The sequence below is a fragment of the Anastrepha ludens genome, chromosome 3, assembly GCF_028408465.1.
Source record: "Anastrepha ludens isolate Willacy chromosome 3, idAnaLude1.1, whole genome shotgun sequence".
NCBI classification, from domain to species: domain Eukaryota; kingdom Metazoa; phylum Arthropoda; class Insecta; order Diptera; family Tephritidae; genus Anastrepha; species Anastrepha ludens.
In genome coordinates this window covers 119,330,981-119,345,677 of record NC_071499.1, presented here as the reverse complement: position 1 = coordinate 119,345,677, position 14,697 = coordinate 119,330,981, and the positions used below count along the sequence as shown (strand labels likewise).

Sequence of the window (14,697 nt, the reverse complement as noted above, 5' to 3'; positions counted from 1 at the left end):
AAATGTTTCCGCGACATTTTGACATTTAACACTTTAGCATCGTCTGGTTCGGGTCATTCACCCGATTTACACACGGAGACATCTGGAAGGGAGACACTGGAAATTCTCTTTTCATGTCTCATTCGCGGCCACATGGGCAAAATTGTTTTCGGCAACATTTTGACATTTAATGCTTTAGCATCGTCTGTTTCGGATGTATTCTCGCACGCGCTTACATGTAAAGCGGAAAATGTTCGTCAACAATTTCTTAAATATATGAATGAAAAATGCAAACTGGTTAAATAATAAATAATTAGCTGTTTTTTTATTTAAATATATTTATAAATTTTTGTACTTGAATAAAAAAAATTAAATTAAAAATACTTCATACATAAATAATTAACTTAAAATTAACTTGAGTATCTAGAAATGCGGGGAAAATTAGAATTCAACATAAAAATGCCCCATAAATTATACCTACTTTACTAGCAAAAATAATCGTGCATTTCCCAAGCAGTGTTCGGATGTTTGTCATCTTTGTTATCTTTCGTTTGCTTGAAAACCAACACATAACTCAGAACCTTCTCCCACAAAAGAAGAAAACAAATGAAGCAACTGTCAAAAATTGATTTAAGATTGAAAATACGAATAAGAAGAGCAAAGCGTGTCGCCAGTACAGGAGACAAATTCCCTTCTCTCTTCCGCGGCCGTCCTTCACCCTCGAACAAAATGTTTCCCTTCCAGATGTCTCCTCGTGTAAATGGGCACATTGTAACAGATCGACAACTGTTTGAACTGAAATCAACTAATTTTGGCAATTCTATATACCGGACTCACTTTTCATCTCCAATTTTTATTCAGCTTCTTGGCCCAGCGCCAAAACGAATATTATCCGTACATAATATAATTGCGTAACTGAAAAAGAAGGATTTACTTAAATTTTTTGTAACTATTAAAGTTTTCGTAGAACCATTTTTACGAACTTGTGTACACAGATAAACAAAAATTAGTTACACAACACTTACCCTCACTTTCTGCGGAGCGTAGAAAATGTTTACTTCAGTACACAAATAAACAAAAAGTGAACAACGCTCATCCTCACTTTTTGGAGAGCGTAGAAAGTGTCACAGGCGAATGTGTGTGAGTTCAACAAATTAAGTAAAGAAAACGCTACCCTATCAATATGCTGAGAAAAGAAAAACAATTTACAGCGCTAGCACAAATTAGTGCAATAAGAGAAAACACCAAAAAAGAGACCCTTCTTTTACATGCATTATTAATTTACTCCACAGAGTGATTCATGTGTTTAAAACTATAAAGTTCAAAAAAGTTGAATATGAAATAGTAGATTTATGAATAATTTTATACTTGTATCTACTCAAAAATATCGAGAAACTTATGGTAATTTCATTCGCAAAGTGATTGACGTTATTTATTATCAACATTTTTTTTTTAAATTAGCATCAATACACCAACCAACGAATCATCAATACTTATTTGCATTAAAGGCTTTCGTGTTGATTTTCATACACATGATACAATCTTTGAATCAGAGTCACAAACCTTTGTGTGTGTTTGAACAGGGCAATCCTTCAAAGATGTAAGTTTAAATTAATTTAGTTGGTAAGGTTTTTGATATTCGCACTGAAAAAAATATATTAGCAGCTCAGTAAGCATGCACAGCCGTTGAAAATTACTTAAGAACTATAACCAGTTCTCTCCATTTGTAACTTTTTCAATAAAATTACTCAAATATTTTGCATATTAATTTTTATTTTATAAATTAAAAATGTTTTCAATCTCTATCAGTCTTTTTATCTAAGAGAAACATGATTTTTTTTAATTCCTGTACAAAAGTTAATACAATTCGTAAATTCTTGAAGAAAAATACTTAAGAACGAAGCAAAATTTTAGTCAAACTATAAAAAATGCAGGTAAAGGGGAAAGGTATACATTGGTATTTAGTTATGTTGCTTAATTACCGCTGCACAGCGCCTTTGAATTGGCATTATTAAACATCTACAATGCTCAACTCGAATGGATTCCATGCTGCCTTGATCTTTTCAAATAGTCGATCCAAGTTTCTGATATTTTGCGTACTGAGTGCGTTTTTTACGTTCTTCCAAAGATGTTTCATTCGATTTAAATCGCCACTCGAAGGTGTCCAATCCGGAACACTGGTCAAATTGTCCTCGAAACCCACGAAAATTATGTTTCGGATCATTGTCTTATTGAAATTTTCAAATCACCAGTAAATTCCCTTCGGCAAAAGGTAGCATTACACTTTGAAGTATCTGAATGTAGTTGGCCGCATCCATTCTCTCTTCAATACGATAAATTGGACCTACACCGTTCCACTAAAAGTAGAACTCCACCAGTCGTTTTTTTATTTTTTCTCCTCCTTCTTCTGGTTTAACACGAGTCCTTGAAAGTAACTTTTCTCATTCTCGGTTGGGGTTTCTGTTTAGTTTTAGCCTGTTTTTATATGATTCCATGCTTTAAAAGCAAGTTGTCCTCTTTCGTTTCTCTTTACATTCTCAGTAATCAATTTCAATTCAACTCTAGTAAGACACACACTTTCTTGCCACGGCATCATCCGCATATAAATAACAAATCGGAATATTAACAAGTCATTCGCTAAACATTTACAAACAAGTAATTTATCTTTCTTTTGTTCGTTTTGTTTAATTGTTTTGCCATTTAAGGTGCAGAGGTAGCCAGATGTTAAAATCGGGAGAAAAAGTTGTGTTTTCGGAAGACACCACCTTCTGTAATCTATTCGCCTTACATACCATCCACTTAAGTTCCACTGTCCGATGCTTTCTCTTTGCTTTTTTTATCATTTTCTGTTTTGCTGACGTTTGGTGTGTTGCCTTTTCTTCGGCATTTGTGTTTTCAGCGTGGGCAGGTAAATATTTCTAGAATTTCTATTAAACAATTTGTATTATTACAAGTGCACGTGAAGAGTTTAATATTTCACAGAACTAACCTTTTACGTTGAATTTGTTGCGGCAAAGCAAGAATGATAGAATACAAGATTGCGCACTGCCAAGGCCGTGATGACAGCACAGAAAACGCAACAATCGAAAAGAAATGGAAGAATAGCGGAAGCAAATAAAAAAAGTTATTTCGTTCTTATGCAAATTGTTGAATTTAAAAATTTAATTATTTTCTCTGATTCACAAGCAGCAAATAACTGCGCGCAAACGTTTGTTTATTTTCTGTGCTCTTCCGTCAAATTCGCCAAAAAAAAATGTTGTTCATGCTCGAATGCTACCACTTTGAATAGATTCGCCTTGTTTGGATGATCGATTTATAAGATACTTAAATTTGAAAGAGCCCTGCCGCTTTGTTGTTGCCTTGTTTGTTCGTTTACACGTTCATTGAAATTTTGTAGATGAGATGTAGATTCAGCGCTGCGAATAAACAGACAAAATTAAGAAATTATACACTCTAATTAAAGCAGGCACTGAGGGTTGATTTTGTTTTACAAGTTCTGCCTATTTCAAAAGGCCTACACAATAACTCGTTTCCACTGTAAAAAACCAAAAACTGAATCGACAATCGGAAATCGATGCGCGTCCCAAAAAAAAAAGCAACAGTTATCTATTCGCTTTTTTGTTCTTTCTAACGGGATATTTAACGAAGCGTCATTTTCTTCTCCTTTTTCATTCTACCTCCCGTTGTCTTCCCTTCGTTGGTTTGGTGCTGCCAATTGGCTTAAAATTATAAAAACTTATAAGAATACCTTCTGCTCAAATATGAACGAGACGTTATCAAGAAAAAGGTCCGCGGATGACATATGGCAAAAATAAACTTTTTGTTTTTTGGTAGGACCGTTTTAAGCTTACATGGCAAATTTCAGCGTGATATGTCACATAGTTTGTTTTCTGTGCAACTGTAAACAAGTCAAGCTCGAGTGTGTTCTTCGAATTTAACCATGGAAATTCAAGTTGAACAAAGAATTTGTTTGAAATTTTGTTATTCCAACAAAATTTCGGCTTCAGACGCCTTAAACATGTTGCAGACAACCTATGGGAACTCTGCTCTATCGCGTGCACGTGTTTTCCAGTGGTACAAATCGTTCAAAGAGGGCCGTACATCGGTTGAAAACTTACCTCGTGAACGTCGTCCAGCAACATCAGTAAACGACGAAAACATCGGAAAAGTAAAGGAAATTGTGCTTGAAAATCGCACAAATCGCAAAATCGGTTAACGCTGAATATTATTTAGACGTTTTAAAGCGTTTGCGCGAGAACATTCGTCTTAAAAGGAAGGAATTGTGGGGCAACAAGTCATGGTTCTTGCATCACGATAATGCACCAGCTCACACATCACGTCTTGTTCGCGATTATTTGAACAAAAATAATGATAATATCGTTCCGCAAGCACCGTATTCGCCTGATATGGCTCCATGTGACTTTTTCCTGTTTCCCAAGCTCAAGTTGCCGCTCCGTGGAAAACATTTTGAGACAATTGAAGTCATAAAAGAGAATTCGAAGAACACACTCGAGCTTGACTTGTTTACAGTAGCACATATCACACTGAAATTTGCCATGTAAGCTTATAACAGTCCTACCAAAAACAAAAAAATTATTTTTGCCATATGTCATCCGCGGACCGTTTTATTGATAACGTCTCGTTCATATTTCAGCAGAAGGTACATTTTAGTTGCCACTTAATTAAAAGACAGTTCAGATATGTGCATTACAACACACAGCTTTCACAATTTAACATGCGGCATTTCTCCTCCTTTTGTTTGTTTATTCGCATCATTGAGATGATCGGTTGTCAAAATCACGAAAAATGAAGTAGCGGCTTTCAGAAGGACCCACCTTGTTTATTCCGCACGCAGTGACATGACCCAACTACATGGCCAACTGATTAGGATATCAGCTCAAAATTAAATGGCGAATAGCCGTTCTATCTTAATAGTACTCTATTTTCTTTTGTCGTGACATTCTAATATTCAAAACGTTGTTGTAGGTCCAGTGTCACCACCTGCAATAGATTCGCCTTGGTACATGTGAATTTTGAAATTTTTACCAACGCAATTCATTTGTTAAGCTTTAACCAGGAAAAGTTATTTTATAACAATGGAAGCAAAAAACGAAATTGTTAAAAAATTATTATACTGAGTAAGAGTGTCTTCATACGAACTGTTTCAACTCCATGAGCAGCAGCTGCACCTTTTGAAGCAGCCTCTTCTTGATAATTGGCGCGATAACCGTTTACGCGATTTGGCCGCGATTTTGCAACGCGTGCCTGTCGTTTCTCTCTCGTGCTAACTGAAGTCAAACCCTTATTCAGCTGATCTTTCGAACGCAGAGGGGACCTTCCTCTTCATCTGTCACCACCAGCTGATGCCAACTGGAATACTTTCAGAGCCGGAGCGTTTGTTTCCTTTCAGGCGACATGACCCAGCCAACCCGCTGGATCTTTATTCCCTGCGCTATGACCTGTACGTCGTCGTAACGCTCATACAGCACATTGTTCCATCGCCTGCGATATTCGCCGTTACCAACGTGCAAAGGTCCAAAAATATTCAGCAAAATTTTTCTCTCAAACACTCCAAGGGACGCTCATAGGTTATTGTCATCGTCTAAGCTTTTACGCCATAGGGTAGGACGGTCATGACAAGAGCCTTATAAAGTATTAGTTTTGTTCGTCGAGAGTAGACTTTACTACTCATTTGCCTACTCAGTCCAAAGTAGCACTTGTTGGCAAGAGAGATTCTACGTTAGATTTCTAGGCTGACATTGTTATCGGTGTTAATGCTGGTTTCAAATTAAACGAAGTCTCTAACAACCTCGAAACCATAACTGTGAACAGTGGCGTGGGTGCCGATAAACCAGTGCGTCGAATGTTTGTTTGATGACAGGAGGTACTTCGTTTTATCATCGCTCACCCCAGACTCATTCGCCTTGCTTCTTTTTCCAGTTTGGAAAAGGCAGAACTAACAGCGCGACTGTTAAAGACGATGATGTCAATATCATCGGCATACGCCAACAATTGTACGCTCTTATAAAAAAAATTAGGCCTGAGCGATTAAGTTCCTCGGCTCGCACGATCTTTTCCAGCATCAGATTAAATAAGTCACACGACAGGGAGTCACCCTGTCTGAAACCTCGTTTGGTATCAAATGGCTTCGAGAGGTCCTTCGCAATTCTGACGACGCAGCTGGTATTGAGTAACGTCATTTTGCATAGCCGTATTAGTTTTGCGGAGATACTATGCAGATCTCGTATTCGGAAGAGAAAGAAAAAGTAAACTTCTGGACGTGACGATGCGCTTGTGGGAACGCAGCTGAAAGTGTCGTACGGGAACACACCTATACCTATCCTTTTGGCCACACTGAATTCATTATTCATTTTTATTCATTATTCAATTTAATTTGACGTCGTTATTCGTTCTAAGAAAGAGATCATTCGAGAAGCGTTCTTGCAAACGACAATACATATAAAATTAGAGTTCCTTTATAAGTTATAAGTTTTTATCTTAACAGTCTTGAATTAAACATCACAAATAAATAGTGTTAATATAAAATAAAAAGTACATGTGGGGAATCTAGACCCCCACACGCTTTTGACACCAAGTTTGTTGTTGTAGAATGTTACGAAGAAGGAGAACAAAGAAAGAAAACAAAAAAGGTCATGTGATTGACTGCGTTTATAATGGTAAAATTTGTTGAAAATTAGCAAAACGTGATATCAAAAATATTGAAATTTGAAAATTGAACAAAGTATTTTATTCAACCATGAAATATGTACTAGTTTGGCGGTACTTTTGATCAAGCATTCGCTGATTTATTTAATACTAGCATGACACACCCAACGAAATTCGTAAATACTATCCACTACATTCCACTTCCCACATTCCATAAATCTATGCCCGTTTTGCTTTTACACTTTTCATTATTCGTTCTGCTATCGGGTGGTGAAGTTAAATTTTTTTATTCCACGAATTTGTGTTCAGGTAGTGTGTGGCAGCCAGTGTTCAATAAAGTTTTAAAACTAATTTATGTATTATATTTAAGATGTGCGTTGAAAGAATTTATAAAAGGTAGACACTTTTTTGGAGATGGGTAATTATTGCTTTGCATTGTGCCAGTTGTGTTGAAGGCTAGCATCGCCATTTCAAGTAGCGTAAAAGTGTTCGTGCGTAGGGTTGCGGCTTAGCTTTGTGAAAAGTGCTGCCATTTGTAAAGTTAAAAAGGAATAAATTAATTTCTATGTTTTATTAAAACACTTTTATATACTAAATTCTGAATGTACATGTGGTTAAATGATTTTCTAATCTTTTTGGATGATAAGATAAAATATTATCTGAGTTCAGCAAATTGAAGTGGTGACAACCACATTGCTAATAAGCAGAACTACTCCAAAAGATTAAGACAGCTCCTTAGTCGGGGTTTTCCAAGAATAATCAAAGTAATGTATATTTACATTGTGAATAATTTAGTAATAATTTTGACAAGTATTTTTGAGAATGGTAAATGATAGAAAAAGTTTACGGTGGAACAAAGTAGGGTGATGCCAGTGATGTCAGAAGTGTTTGATGCAATTTTGGCAAGTTCGGCATGCGTATTTCAGAATGATGCTAACTTGCTATATATATATATAATTGGCGCTTACACCCTTTTTTGGGTGTTTGGCCGAGCTCCTCCTCCTATTTGTGGTGTGCGTCTTGATCCACAAATGGATCAAAAGTTCCACAAGTGGAGGGACCTACAGTTTCAAGCCGACTCCGAACGGCAGATATCTTTATGAGGAGCTTTTTCATGGCAGAAATACACTCGGAGGTTTGCCATTACCTGTTTCTCTTAATTTTGGTGTTTCACCAAGATTCGAACCAACGTTCGCTCTGTGAATTCCGAATGGTAATCACGCACCAATCCATTCGGCTACGGTGGCCGCCGATACTCGGGTTTTACCATAATAAATTTCGCTAATAAACTGCGAATTCCTAATCTTTTAGTACTTAAAGTAAAAGTATCCCTGCCAACCCTTAATTATTAGGTAACTCGGTAACTAGACCAAGAACAATGTTTCGTATGCTAGAATGTCACAGCGAAAGAAAGTAGAAAATACAAAGAAAATGAGGAACTACGTGACATAGCCGATATGCAATTGGAGCTAGAAGCATACACCGATGGTGCGAATTGAATGGGTTTTCGTTTTATGCTGACATCCTAATGTATACGGTGAAAGAAAAAAAAAACAAGCAAACACTCAAGGCGAATTGAATACAGATGGCGTTACTTTATTTTTCGCGATTTTGACAAGTATGACGTCAGGCTGTTTAACAATGCAAAAACAAACAAAAGAGGAAAAATTACATAGTTATGAAAATTATCTGAAAGGTTTGGTACTATTGTGATTTGTGACATTTATACTAAACAGACTAATAAAAACAAAATGTCGCTTGTTAAATTGTTAAGGCACGAATTATAAAAATAGCGATTTAAAGTTTATGCTCGTTGTCAAAATGTCACTTAACACTAAAAAATTATTTTGCTGTTCTTTGTTTGATAGATTCAGTTGTAAGTTACAGGATGTTGACAATGGAGATAAAATTCGATACGTTTTACAGTTTTTCTTTGATAAAGGCGAAAATACAAGCCTCAGAGGATTGTGAATGTTGTTTATGGTGCCGATACTGTAACAGCTGATTACGTGTAATTTTTCTTTCATCTATTCCATTCAGACATTTCTTATGATAAAGAAAATGTCGATAAAATCACAGAAATAATCAAAGCTGACCGGCATATTAGTAATCGTATTATCACCCAGGAGCTGGAGATCGACCATAAAATAGTTTTAAACCGTTTGCCCAAAAATTGTTCCGCAAAAAATTCCCGAAACTAATAGATTCTCTTGGTCTGCAGGGAGGAATTTTTTGTAAATATCTAAGGTGGCACCATTAAAAGCAGTTACTTTATTTTTCGCGATTTTGACAAGTCTGACGTCAGCTCCCTTCGCAATACAAAGCAAACGCACAAAACAAACAAAAGTAGGTAAAATTACATGTTTGTGAAAATTCAGTGAGTGGCTTGGTAGTATTCTGATTTTTGAGATTTAAACTAATCAAACTAATGAAAACGAAGTGCCGTGTGTTAAATTGTGAAAGTACAAATTAATATAAAGCCTCCAAATGCAGTTTGTTTGCGTTTTTATGCGGAGGACGCCGTGGCTAGAAAGTGTGTGTGCGCGTATAATTTCTTGTGTTTGGTTGTTTCGATTGCTTTCGCCTACTCTTCTTCTTCACAAACAAGTGATTCCCCTTCCTTTTCCTTGTTTATTTATGGATTCTTACGACACGGCGAATTCGGAAGCCGCAATCTTCTCTATCATTCTTGCTTCGGTAGATGATTTCTTTTTTCTCTTGCAATTTGGTGGTTTGAATGTCAAAGTGTTCCTCGCCGTGTTTGTTTATTTGTTTACATTCTCATTAAAACATTAATACCACTAAATTGCAACAAAATACATGTAAATGTTGCATCTCCTATGAAGTCGCCTTAAGTTTCAATGAAAAAAAAGGCGCATTAATTAAAGGTGGTGGCACTAGACCAACAACACTGTTCTATACGTTTGATTGTCAAAGCAAAGTATTGAGAAACTAGAAAACAAATAATGAATTCGCTTTGTTTCGTTCTGAGCTGATAGCCACATGGACACGGCGAAAGAAAAAAATAACTCAGCTGATTTACCAACACCACCTTTAATAGATTCGCCTTGAAAAAAACTAAAGTGTCGAGAAAAACGACGTCAAAGTGTTCAATTTACTATGCCTCTCTAAGTAAAAGTAAAAACCCATTTTCATTTATTTAAATACTGTTAATTGGTAACGCCATCAATTTTTTACACATCATAAAAAGTTCTTGTGTGTTTGCAGCAAATGGGCGATATCTGCATATTATACAGTGTACCGATGTATGCACTTAGTGGACAAATTTTTTTAAACGCGTTTAGAACGTAGCAGGAACTTTTGTTTACATATCAATGCGAAGTAGCCAAATACGTGTGCGATTAACATATATTCATACAATTTTCGTTTTCGACTTCCTATTTATTCCCATGAGAGCGCAGAGATAAGCATACTTAAGCACAACTTTGTTGTTGCAAGCTTCGTCCAGATATTATAGCTCAAACAGATGTGTATATATTGTAGATGTTTTTAAAACAAATACCACAGCAACACTACCACTAATAAAATATCTCTCGATGTATGCGGGAAGCACAAGAAGGTTGACGTAATTTGCTACGTATGCCCTTTCCTTACAGTAAACTGTTCAGGTTCATAATTCTTTCCATTTCAGCAGTCTAAGCAATTGCGACTCTCTTGTGCTTCTTGTTTTAAAGGTTTCAATCCAGCATTTAAAAAAGTGCACATAGATACGCAAGCATATTTATGTGCGCGTACAACAGATCCATAGCATTTGTACATACTTTATATATTCCTAGTGTACATATATAAGTGTGTGCTAGTATTCATGTGCTGTCGCGTACATTTTTATTTTGCCATCCGCAGAACAACCACATCCCACAGCTGCCAACAAACAACTAACTGACTGGTTTTCACACGAAACATTACCTAGCGTTCGTCGTTCTTGCAGATGTATATTATTTATAGATATGTATGTGCATGGTTCGTTCCACAATTTTTGCCTTTACTACTCTGTTTCGTTTTAATATTTCTTCATTTTGATATTCGGTTCGGTTTTGCAGCGTTCACTTGTCAGGAAGGTAGCTGTGGCAAACAGTTTCTCATTACATTATTAGATTTCCAGTTGAGTTTTTGTAAGCTGATAATCTGATTAGTATATAAAAATCTACTAAATTAAGCATAAGTAATAATAAAACATGCATTATTCCAAAATTAGGATGTGAAAGTGTGTCTGTTAAGAAAAATAATAGTTGCCTGTGTTGAACTGCAAAAGCGAAGCAAAAGCTTAAATGTATTATTCTCGCTGCGTGAATGAGAACAAAAGTAGAAAGAAAGAAATCCAAAAAAGCAATAATTACGAAACAACACAATCATTGAGCAATTTTTAATGAGAACCTCTTTGCAAATTTTCTTCTAGAAAGTTTTTTTTTTTTTTCGTTTCTAATGAAAAAGTAGTAGATTCTGTGCGTGACCATGCATTACGTAACAGATGTAGGAATATACATATGTACATATAAAATCCGTACTCATTTATTCTTTTTTATTCATAAATATCTACACCGATACTTTTCATAAATACACACAAAGTCGTATACATATATTTGTATATGTGTACAGTATGAACAACGCTCGTATGTTGTTCGTGTTCACTTCGTTGTGGCACGACTATAAGGCCGAATAAGCGGCTGGCGCACGAACACCACATACGCCGTTGTTTTATTTGTGCTACGAGTCCAAAGCAAACAACACTAAGTAAATAGTTCATTTCTGTAGTACTAACATTTTGCTTTGAGTATAACATTGAAAATTTTATTTCAGAAGGGTTGTAAGCCTAAGCTATAAGACCAATTTTCCTATTGCAACGAAATATGTCTTTAATAGTGGGAAAATTATCTTAAATATATGTATCTAAGTTAGTGTTCGATTTCGTTTGAGTGGAAAAAGTGTGCAGTAACGGGAATTATATATAAAGTCCAAGCAAAATAATAGTTTAGTAAAGCAGCAAACTTTTGCAGCCAAATATGCAATGGGATGACAACAGAGTGACGCATTATATGCACTTTTAGGTATGAAGCGCAAAAATATCACTGCTTATGTATGAAGAAAATAATTGGGTAAATCGATGAGGTGGCACTTCATACGAGCAGTATACATTTAGTTTTGTAAATGTAATTAAAATGCGTATTTAAAATGAATAAGTACCAGCAAAGAACTACAATGTGAATGGCTGAAGGAGTAGTCAAACACATACCTGCATACAAAGTATGTCAATATACATATACACCTATACTTATGCACGCTCTCATTCGTATGCCTTAACGCCAATTAATTGAATTTACCTATATGCCGAAAACTAAGACTATACACGGATTTAGTGATGTTTAAGATAGCGAAAGCAATACACATGAACACAATTGCTTTTATACAAAGGCGGCACATACTTGAAAATCGTTCGTCCGCAATATAATTGCCTTGAAATTCCAGCGGAAAATTGCAAATATGTGGCTATGGCATGGAATAGAACAAAAGGAGGTTTGCACTACGCATTTAAGATCTTTGTGCCGAAAAAATACTGTAACTATAGCATTGTGTATGATAAAAAGAAAATTAATGCCTAAAATCGCACGAAAAAAGTGAAAAAAATATGTATGTAAAAAACCAGAAAACTATGGATATGTGAAAGTATGGCGCAGAGTTGGGCGAATTTTAATGGTATTATTTGCACAAGTAGCTATAAATAACCTAAACGACATAATATGCACTACTGCAAATTTTGATGAACTTTTTAAGAAAAACTTACGTCTGGCTGAAAACGAATTCGCCATAAAAAAGTACTACACATACATATTTACACAAATAACTAATGCAGTGTCCATTGTTTGTATCGAAATATAGAAAGAAGGAGTCTGTTTAGGATATTTGCATTATTATAATTTCAATATAATCTATTGTCCCTGACCTCATAAAATCATTATTAACCCTTAACGGCCGAGAATTTTTTTTTATAATACTCGCCCACAAGACGACGGAAAATTGGGTGTAATTCTAAAACGACAGATCTGTTGTGAATACTCCACAATACTTACGCCTTAAAACGTTATATTATGGTAAATATTTCTTGTCATTGTACGACCAACAAACCAGGGATGTTCAAAGCTGCAATATTTGTTAAAGAAAAAAAGTTAATAATTATATTAAATATATCAGCGAGTTGCCTAAGTAAACCCCCAGATGGTGTCAGCTGATATGACCTAAGAGTGGTAAAATACAAGAGTGTGCCATTCCAAGGCCGAAACGTCAGCACAGAAAAAAAATCTAAAAGAAGTGGAAGATTAATCGAAAACAAGTAAAAAAAATATTTACATATGGAAATATACTTATTTTCAGAATTTAACACGCGGCTCTTCATTTTTATTATTTTGTTGAATTTAAAGCTTACAATATTCACCGATTGTTTCACAAACAAATAATTTTGCACACAAAAGTTTGTTTACATTCTGTGCTGACGTCAAGGGGGACTGCGATGTTGCCACCTTTGTTTTCTCTACATCGTGAATACTCAACGTATGAGAGTGCCATGTGTGCTCATGGTGAACAAAATGCAGAAGGTGTGGTCAATATTGTCAGACCTTTAACCGGCTCTCAGCGAATTTCCAAGAATTTGCTGATTGGCTGACGCAACCGGGGTCATGCTAGCGGTTTGTTTACGAGAAAACTGAGCTTGTGTTGGTGATATACGAAAATAAACGACACAGCCTACGCTCCTGTTGCTTCATTGCCGTCTGAACAGCGGCGGATTGGACAAGTGTGCGTATACCTGTGAAATGAGTACGCAGAATTCTGCTGCCGAACCCCCGGTGACGTGGGACGGTTACGCGTGACATGTACTTGTGTAATGTGAGGAATTTTGATTTTTACTGCGAAGTTGTGTGCTTTCTCAAAACTTTGTGTTGCCATACAGTTCATTTTAAAATCATTAACAAAATAAACTGATAAAAATTTTAATTTTTATTTAAATAATTTAAAAGCGATGTTTCATAATGTTATTTATAGATAGATGAATTATTTGCTTTTGTTGGATTTTAGTTTTGCTTTATTATATACTGAAAAATTGTAATTGATATGTGTAAAAGTGGCAACACTGTGTCGATGCAAGCGTTGCATTTACGTTGCCATACGATCATAAGTTTTGCTGAATTTTGTTTAACTCAGGCAGCATACGTACACGTCAGTGAGTGTGGGCACTCTAGCTTCGACTGCCACGTTAACGCCAACAGAGTTCTGCCCCTAATTTCACACGTATTCAAAAAAGGCAGATCAAGGTTGAAGATTACCAGGTTTGGCCTTCAGCTATGGTGAAAAACGTAATTAAGTGAGTAATTTCGGCTGCCACGTCACCGGGTACCCGGCAGCAGAATTCCGCTCGCTCATTTCACGTATTCACACACTCGCCTATCAGCCGCTGTTCAGACGCCAATGAAGTAATATGACCGGAAACTGCGTTGTTTGTTGTTCGTATATCACCAACACAAGCTCAGATTTTTCGTAAAAAAATGGCCCGGTTACGATAGCCAACAAGCTGATTCTGATTCTTTCAAATTCGCTGAGACCTGGTTAATGGTCTGATATTGGCTACACCTTCTGAATTTTTTTTACCAGTAACTTCGGCTGCCAAGTCACATGAGACTCGGCTCTGTGTGAATGCGGTCGAAACAAACAAATTACAGTTTAAACACAATTTTCATCAAACACGTAATGGAAACTGTTGACAATTCTCTCAAACCCTGCTCTTTAGTGAAAATGTTTTGTTAATTTTTTCTCCAAATAAAACGTCTCTCTGTAATTCCTCTGAAATCGATCACTGGCTAATAAAATCCATAGGCTAATAGCAACACAGCTTTTTTGCTCATCTTAATTTTAATGCTTAATCACTTTGTATCACTCTGTACATTTAAACGCTCACCCTTTTAACTTAAGACTGAATATTTTGTGCGCAGCATCTCTGTATATAAGATAGTTATTTCTAGATGTGGCAACTCGTATTTTCTGGCA

General features: G+C 35.9%; 1 protein-coding gene and 1 long non-coding RNA gene across 7 annotated transcripts in view; one reads left to right on the top strand and one right to left on the bottom strand.

Annotated features, from left to right (window-relative positions):
* Positions 1 to 1,732: 1,732 nt before the first annotated feature.
* Positions 1,733 to 3,662, bottom strand: LOC128858905 (uncharacterized). Its single transcript, XR_008454068.1, has 2 exons — positions 2,969 to 3,662; positions 1,733 to 2,906 (listed from the first exon to the last, which is right to left on the bottom strand). It is a non-coding gene; the product is annotated as an uncharacterized LOC128858905 (long non-coding RNA).
* Positions 3,663 to 6,883: 3,221 nt separating this feature from the next.
* LOC128858904 (uncharacterized) overlaps positions 6,884 to 14,697 on the top strand; it is a 45,080-nt gene continuing 37,266 nt past the window's right edge. For 2 of the 6 annotated variants that reach the window (XM_054095476.1, XM_054095469.1), the window contains exon 1: positions 6,884 to 6,954. The gene's annotated coding sequence lies outside the window, so the exon portion shown is untranslated. The other 4 variants (XM_054095473.1, XM_054095475.1, XM_054095471.1 and 1 more) reach the window with 4 other exon arrangements.